We start from the raw sequence: 8,946 nt of genomic DNA on the forward strand, positions 1-8,946 counted from the left end.
CAGTGCCGACAGCACTATCTTTTCTTTGATCCTGTCTTCCCCTCGATTCTGCACTGCCTTCCCCTGGCGCACCACTCAGCATCCCCCGGGGCCCCCTTTCCTGGCACCTGCTTCCTGGGTTATTAAAACCAGTGTGAGGCCTTACTTAGCACATTCCTAACTGGCAGCTGGGCAGGCAGCAGCAATGACCAGGACCTGGTCATACAGAGCTCAACCCTCTTTTTTTGCTCAGTACAGAGCAAGGTGAACTTTTGTGGAAGTGCGGTCATGGAAGCTCCACCTGCTGTTCGGTGACCGAGGATAAGCTTGTCACCCACAGATGCCCCTGTTGCAGCACACCCCAGCCTCAAGTCCAGTGTGATGCAGCAAAGATGGCCCTGAGCCCAGAGCCTGCAAGCAGGTTCCCTGTGCTAGCTATGACAGGCAGCCCTGTGCCCAAATCATCCAGCCACCCCAACGCATCCCTCAACAGCTCGTAAGCCAGCCTGATAACCCAGCGCCCTGGAGGACCTGGTGGCCACGGGTGCCATGGGGGCAGTGCTCTTGGTGATGGGCGTGGGTGAGTGTGGTAGGCAATGTGTACACTCTGGTAGTCATGTGCCACTTCCTGCACGCTTCGGCCTCCATATATGTCTATGTTGTCAACCTGGTGCTGGCCGACCTGCTCTACCTGCTCAGCATCCCTTTTATTGTAACCACCTACATCACCAAGGAGTGGCACTTTGGAGACATGGGTTGCTGTGTCCTCTTTAGCCTGGACTTCCTGACCATGCATGCCAGCATCTTCACCCTAACTGCCATGAGCAATGAGTGCTATGCTGCAATGCTAAGACCACTGGACACCACATAGCGCTCCGAGGGCTACCACAAGGTCCTGGCACTTGACACATGGCTCCTGGCACTGCTGCTGGTGCTGCCCATAATGCTGGCTACCTAGCTGGTCCACAGGGAACACAAGAGTCTCAGCCTGCCAGCCTGGAGTCAGAGCACCCACCGTGCCTACCTGACACTGCTCTTTGGGACCAGCATTTTGGGGCCTGGCGTGGTCATCAGCTGCTCTACATGTACCTGGTCTGGGCCTGCTGGCTTTTGCAGCAGGCCTCATTTTCACAGACATGGTGGCTGCCCAACCCCAGAATGCTGCACCTCATCCTGGGCATTGTGCTGCTCTTCTGGGCATGCTTCATGCCCTTCTGGATATGGCAGCTGCTGTCCCAGTACCTTGGCGCCCAGTAGCTCCCACACTGCAGCTCACACATCATCAACTACTTGACCACTTGCCTCACTTACGCCATCAGTTGCATCAACCCCTTTCTCTACACACTGCTCACCAAGAACTACCATGACTTCCACCAGTGCTCACCCCATGGCAGGAGCACCAGTGGGCCTGTGCACCCAAGACTTCTGGCAGTGCCCCACCTGCTCCCAACATGCCTTTGGCCACTTGTTGTCCTCCAGTAGCCAGCAAGTCACTGAGTGCATTAGCCTGTCCCAGGAGGCACCGGGGGGGGGGTCTGTCCCTGAGTGTTCCAGCCTCCAGGTGGGTGCTGGGGTGAGGTGGCCATAGCTGGAGTCTTACAGGGAGGCCTCAGAGTAGAAGCCACTCCCTGAAGCTCCTCCCAACCCTCCACAAACTCTGCTGACAGCTCTCTTCCTCCTTCCTCTTCCAGAAATTTTCTTGCTATCCCATCTGTGGGGCAGCTCAGTTGCCATCCCCATTGCTCATTTCAGCTCTGTCATCCCAGAACCTCCCCTCCCTTACTACCAAAACTCAGAGAAGAGATAAAGCTAAAATAAGTGACCACTCCTTCCTTAAGTACTTATAGGGTCTGCAGATTACTCAACAGGCTGTTCAAAAGATTGTCCAAGAGGTGCTTCTGACACTGCCAGGAGATCTGGTATATATTTTCCAGTCTGGGGACTCAGTCTGGGTAAAGAAGTACATCACCTGAGGACTGACTCCCATGTGGATGGGTCCACACACTGTGATCCTGAACACTTCCACTGCTGCCAAGGTAGAAGGTATACCCTCCTGGGTCCACCACAGCAGGTTGAAGCCTGCAGTCCCAGCAGAGACACCCTCATGGACAGCAGAGACTGACCCTGCCAACCCTTGTAAGTTGACCCTAAGAAGGACAGCATACCCTGCTCCAGCCACAAACCAGAAGCTGGCTGGTCTATGCATGACTAATGCCTGAAGAAACTCACTGAGGACCTACTTTTAATTAGACTTTGGGGAGGGAGGGAAACTGAGGTAAAAGGAAAGCCAGAACAAGTTGTCTTAAGGTTTGATGCATATACTGCTATGAGTCAAACAGAAGGGAGGTATAAGTCCCTTTGCTAGAAGGTAAATGGAAAATATATATGTGCTTATATTTAACCTATGAATACTGGCTACTTAGAGGGAGAATATTTCCAAAAGGAAATATATTTAAAGAAAAATTACTTACTGCCAGCTTAGTTGTCACTAAAGGTTACGATTTTTTCAAATTAAGAGTTCTGTCTACAAAGGAATTGTATAGTTCTAATAATAAAAGGTATAAAGTATAGAAATACTTTTGAAAGAGAAAAGAAGAAAGTAAGTTGTTATAAAAGCCAGTTAATTTTATGTAAGTTGCAGAAGGTTTGTACAGGTTGTAAGAAATTAATCAGTAGCATTTATTTCTTCAGTACACTGTATTACTGTTCATGAAAACATCAAGTCTACCTGTTAAATATCTGTTGTATGTTATAGGCTGATGATCCTATTTACAGGATCTGCAGATCACTAATCCTAGCCTTAGATTCAAGCCCCTGCCTACTCAAAAACCTCATGCACCTCATTAAAACAAGTCAAGAATTTGACTCAGGATATAAAACCAGTGGGGAATGTGATAAGGTGCCAAAGAATTGCAAACATTAATATTAGTATTTTAGAAGGAAGAGTCAGGTCCCCCTACCCTTCCTTTCTGAAAAGAAAAAAAAAATCCCAGAGAAAGAGATTAAAGGGGCAAATGTTAGTAACTAATCATAGTTTATAGTTCTCTGGATGGACTGAGGCTACTACTTGCTAGACAACAAAGAACTTCCTCTTCCCCTTCAATAAGATCCTTTAGGACAGTGGTCCCCAACCTTTTTTGGGCCACAGACCAGTTAAATGTCAGAAAATAGTTTCACAAAATGACCTTTAGGGTGGGACAGATAAATGTATCACGTGACCAAGACATGCATCAAGACTGAGTCTTAGACGAATGTAACAGAGGGAATCTGGTCATTTTAAAAAAAATAAAACATCCTTCAGACTTAAATATAAATAAAATAGAAATAATGTAAGTTATTTATTCTTTCTCTGCAGACCGGTACCAAATGGCCCACGGACTGGTACCAGTTCGTGGCCCAGGGGTTGGGGACCACTGCTTTAGGAGACAATGTTTACATAGCCTACACAGATTTTAACTCTTTCTCCCCTCCTGGAGTCCTAAGAGTGATGTATACCTCTAGACAAAGGGATCACGAGCCCACTCCCCCTTGCTTAAAAAACCTGCATTCTGTAACATTTTATATGCCCTCTAATAATTAACCCTTTTAAAATCTTTTATATGTATAAAAACTTATATACTAAACAAGCAGGGACTAGCTTATTAGGTTTCCAAGATTATTTTCATTTGGCCTCTCTCCTTATCCTAAACTAACCGTTTTGCTCTGGTGATAGGGATGGGGGATAGACACTAAAATATTTGGGAATGTCTTTGATATGTAAAACAATATTTATTGCTACTGTATTGATATGTAAAACAACATTTGTCGCTATTGTGTTACCTTGTAAGTTTTAATATGTAGGAATGTTTTTTTCCTTTTAATAAATCCTATAAACAAATGTTGTAAGCTTGTTAATAATTGACTATTGTGTCATGTTCCCACTCTTTTTCCTCCCAACCTGTATGGGATCGAGTTTATATAATTAGCCTCAGGGCTATATTGGGTACGACATGATTTGGGTTAGCTATACCCCATGTAAGTCATATGTAGCCAGCTTATTAATAAATCTCCTCCTAAAATTTCTTCTGTATCCTGCCTTGGTGTCTCTACATAACCTGCAGAATTAAGGTATGCTACTTTATAACACTATAAGCTGAAATTAAGACCATTATAATAGATTACTTGAAAAGGCATGCATCTATAATTCTATGTACAAACCCTTGTAATTCTAACTTTCCAGTAAAATAGATTTATACAAAATCTCAAAGCTATAAATAAGATTGTTATTCCGGACATCCTGTGGTTTCAAATATACATAATCTATTGCCAGTTATTCCTGTGGATTGACTATTTTTCAATTATAGTAGTCATGTAATGCCTGTTTGAGCATGTTTATAAAATAAAAAGACAGGGATATCTCTTTGCTTTTACCTTGGAAGGTTACAAGTTTAGTTACACAGTAATGCCCCAGGGATATTCGAAGAGTCCCACCTATCATCTTAGATACTAAAACCCGATTTGAATAGTGCTGAATTTTTCAGAGATTTTACTCTAATCCAATTCATACATAAGGTACTGTTGTAAAGTACCTGTACCTTAATTCTGTGAGTTTATGTAGAGACACCAAGCCCAGATGAATTTTGAAGAGATTTATTAAAGGAGGAGATTTATTAAATATGGCAGCCACATATGGCTTACATGGGGCAGCCTGAAAACCCAAATCATGTGCGAGCCCTAGGCCCAGCCCTTTGGCAGTTTATATACCTTTGTTCACACACACACAGATTGGCAGAAAGAAGGAGGAGGGGGATGGGACATAATTCATTAGCAAGCTTACAATATTTGTTTATAGGACCTAGAAAAACATTTCTATACATTAAAACTTACAATAGCAAAGATATTATTTCACATATTAAAAATTATTCCTAAATTTTCTAGTGTTTATTTGACACTCCTTTGTTTAAAGATATATACATTAATTACATGCTTTCAAGAGGGGAGGGGTGGTTTCCATGGTGCTAGGGGATAAAATGCCTGCAAATGGCTCATTAAATAAAGAAAAGTTTTTTCAAACTTTCCCTTCCTGCACCTGGCTAGCTATTTACCTGCTTCCTCACAGGTGTGGGGGGAAGGATGGGAATCTAAATCTCCTTTTCCTCTTCATTTACAATACAATGCTATCAGCCATCCTGAGTTGGTGCTAATCACACAAGTATAAAAACCACATCTACAAAAATCTCTCTGCATGCCTAGCCCAAATTAATAAAATGTTCTTTAAGCTTCCTAAACTATTAATGTTAATTATGTAGCTTTTTGGTACCTTACTACAATACTTGATGCTCTAGGACAAGCTTTGATTCTCTACCTTTAGTGAAATACTTGCGATATCACACATTTAAAAATTGGCTACTAATTAACCCTGGAAACTCAGAGGAATCCCATCTTTCAGAAACAAAGCACCTTATAGGAGTTTTGGGTTTGATTGGCTATTGTCTCAATTAGGTTCCAAGTTTTTATTACTAAAATCAAGTTTACATAAAGAACATGGAGATTATCATAGACCTATAAAATATTATAGTCAGTAACTTGATTTTGGTAAAGAAAGGGCTCCCTCCCTGGACAAGGGCTATCTCTACTACAACCAGGTAATGTAAACAAGCAGAAGAAATATTTATGGACTCTTCTTTATTGTATAGAGCAGGGGTCCCCAAACTTTTTACACAGGGGGCCAGTTCACTGTCCCTCAGACTGTTGGAGGGCCGGACTATAAAAAAAACTATGAACAAATCCCTATGCACACTGCACATATCTTATTTTAAAGTAAAAAGACAAAACAGGAACAAATCCAATATTTAAAATAAAGAACAAGTAAATTTAAATCAACAAACTGACCAGTATTTCAATGAGAACTATGCTCCTCTCACTGACCACCAATGAAAGAGGTGCCCCTTCTGGAAGCGTGGCGGGGGGCCGGATAAATGACCTCAGGGGGCCGCATGCAGCCCGCGGGCCATAGTTTGGGGACCCCTGGTATAGAGTCTCATTCAGCCATGATCCATGTTACATCTCCTACCAGGGAAGCAGCACATCATGCTATTTCTCACCTCTTAGAGTCCATCTTCATTCCTGGATGCCCTGAAGTAATTAAAACAGATAATTGCCCTTACTATATTTCTAAGACATTCCAAATAGCTTTACAAAACTGGGATATTCAATGTTATAGGTATCTCTTAAAATCCAACAGGACATGCCTGTATTGAATGCGTTCACCTCACCTTAAAAACCTATCTTAACAAACAAAAAAGGGGGAATCAAGAGGAGAGACTCACCCCACAAGAACAATTGTATAAGGCTTATTTTACTCTTAATTTCTTGAATGTTTTCTCCTCTAGACTTACTGCTGCCGAGAGGCATGTTATATCAGCCAAGCAATGGCCTACACCTCTCATGTTGTACTGGAATATTAACTGGCCATGAGTGGCAGAATCCAATCAAATCACTAACTTGGGGGTGAGGATATATTCCAATTTTGTTATCAACAGGTCCTCTTTGAATGCTGATGAAGGAGAAACATGAAGCCTTATCATGAATTGACATTAGGCTCTAGAAAGCAACCTGGTTCCAGAGGTCCAGAAGCTGATAATAAATCCATCTTTGGAAATGAATCCTTAAAAGAATGACACTTAACTCACTTCCAAGCACCCAGGGAGCACCTGACATCATCACCTGGGACACTTTGAAACATCTACCCAGGTGTGCTAAAGAACTTTTACAAAATACAGAAATGTCTGTAAACCCCTAAAAACTTGTTTCTCTCTATGCTTGATCTTTACCTTCCACTACAACTACCTATCTTCCTCTCTGTTAATCTTTACTAAAACAAAAAAGGGGAGATGTAGGAAATCACCCACCTAACCTTGAGCCCTCTATGACATGAATTGAGGAACTTTAGTTAAAAGCCCAGAGTGAATGTCTCTTGGATGTAAACACCAAGAAGCTGTATGAATAAGTAATCTTTTTTGCAGACACAAAGGAATGCATGTGAACAAGCTATAGAAAATTAGCCTAGAGGTTCTAAATTGCCCCTTCCTTTGGGCTTGTTAATTAACAACAACAACAAAAAAGAATGTGCTGACCCAAATTAGCCCTTTTTCCATGTCAGCAAAACAGTCATTAGTCATTTTTCCCCCTTATCACTTGGTTTTCCCCTTTGTAACCCTCTTACCTCTGTTCTGTTTCCGATCAATAAAAGCTAAGGGAGAAGAAAATTCAAGAGGTCTTCTTTGCCTCCCTTGGTAGGCCTCCCCCTCTTTTCCTCTTGACATAAGTTTGTGTCTTGAGAATGTTTCTTCCGTGCCACACTGGTAGTTCCCAGTAGGCTGGAGTACTACATGCATCTATATCAGCAAGAGCAATGTGGTAGGTGCAACTTTGACAGGAGTGGGAAACAGTGGAGGGTGTGGCTCAATCATCTCACACTGCACCTGGTCTCATGGGGGCCTGTTGACAGGGGTTACCATGGTGTGGTATGGTGGGTGACTATGAACAGTGGTGTAGACATGCTGAGACTATGTGTACAGGACCACATGTGCATGGTGGCAGGTTCTACATAGGACATGTGGACAGTTTAGTTTAGGGGAACTGGTAAATATGTATAGGTGTGTATAGCCAGGGTGTAGAGTGTAATACATGAGGCCATGTGTCCATTAAGTGTGTAAATGTGTACATGGTTGAGTGTGTGCACAAAAGTTATCTCTATGAGTGTGTACTTGTGTCAAACTGATTCTGTGAATAGCTGTGGTGCACCCACAAAAAAGCTATGTCCACATGTGCACATAAATATGTGCTGTGGGTCTCTTTGTAAAGGAATGACACTTTAATTCTCTCTCCTCTGCTTTCCACAGTGGTCCTTTGAAGTGACAATGTGGGAAATTGCCACTGGGGGCCAAACCTTATATCCAGGAGTAGAGAACAGCGACATTTACAACTACCTGCACCAGGGAAACAACGTGAAGCAGCCTGTAGATTGTCTGGATGGACTGTGAACACCCTTAGGACTCCCCCTCTTTAGATTTTGCTCCAAAATCCTAAGCACCTCATATGGCTCCTGGACCTTTAAATATATCCTGGACCTTTAAAACCTGTATAGAATCCCTCAGACTGCCTTCTCACCACTGCTCTGCAGGGGTGTGAATTAACAAAAGGTGTAACAGGGTGTGAATTAGCAAGAGGCCTCCTTTCCTCCTTTGCTTTGTGAGTGGAGTGCAGGCTGGATCAACTCCCTTAGCCAGTAACGTGCAGTGAATAACTGTACAACCTTACCTGGAGGACCTGCCTCTGAGACCTACCCCACCCCCCACTCTCAAAGAATTCTAATCCATCCCAGACTCTTGAGCACTCATACTTTTTCTAGATGCTCTTCAACACCCAGGACTGTCAGAAGTTGATCAACAGTTGCTGGTTGACATAGTCACAGCAAAGAAGATCAACAGCTGCTGGATGACACAGTCACAGCAAAGAAGAGGCACAATGAAGGGCCCTGGCTGGTTGGCTCAGTGGTAGAGCGTCGGCCTGGCATGCAGGAGTCCGGTGTTTGATTCCCGGCCAGGGCACACAGGAGAGGCGCCCATCTGCTTCTCCACCCCTCCCCCTCTCCTTCCTCTCTGTCTCTCTCTTCCCCTCCCGCAGCCAAGGCTCCATTGGAGCAAAGATGGCCCGGGCACTGGGGATGGCTCCATGGCCTCTGCCTCGGGCGCTAGAGTGGCTCTGGTGGCAACAGAGCGAAGCCCCGGATGGGCAGAGCATTGCCCCCTGGTGGGCGTTCCGGGTGGATCCCGGTCAGGCGCATGCGGGAGTCTGTCTGACTTCCTCCCCATTTCCAGCTTCAGAAAAATACAAAAATAAAAGAAGAGGCACAATGATACTTCCTCCTTGAACTTCTTGAAATAATTTGGTTTTTCATCGCCCCCTTTTCTGGGTGTGTGCTAT

The 8,946-nt window shown here is 43.8% G+C and overlaps 1 pseudogene; it reads left to right on the top strand.

Moving 5' to 3' along the window:
• The first annotated feature begins 371 nt into the window (after window positions 1-371).
• LOC136313623 (urotensin-2 receptor-like) lies at window positions 372-8,003 on the top strand (annotated as a pseudogene).
• The last annotated feature ends 943 nt before the right edge of the window (window positions 8,004-8,946 follow it).

This window comes from Saccopteryx bilineata, chromosome 9 (genome assembly GCF_036850765.1).
Source record: "Saccopteryx bilineata isolate mSacBil1 chromosome 9, mSacBil1_pri_phased_curated, whole genome shotgun sequence".
Taxonomy (NCBI): Eukaryota; Metazoa; Chordata; class Mammalia; order Chiroptera; family Emballonuridae; genus Saccopteryx; species Saccopteryx bilineata.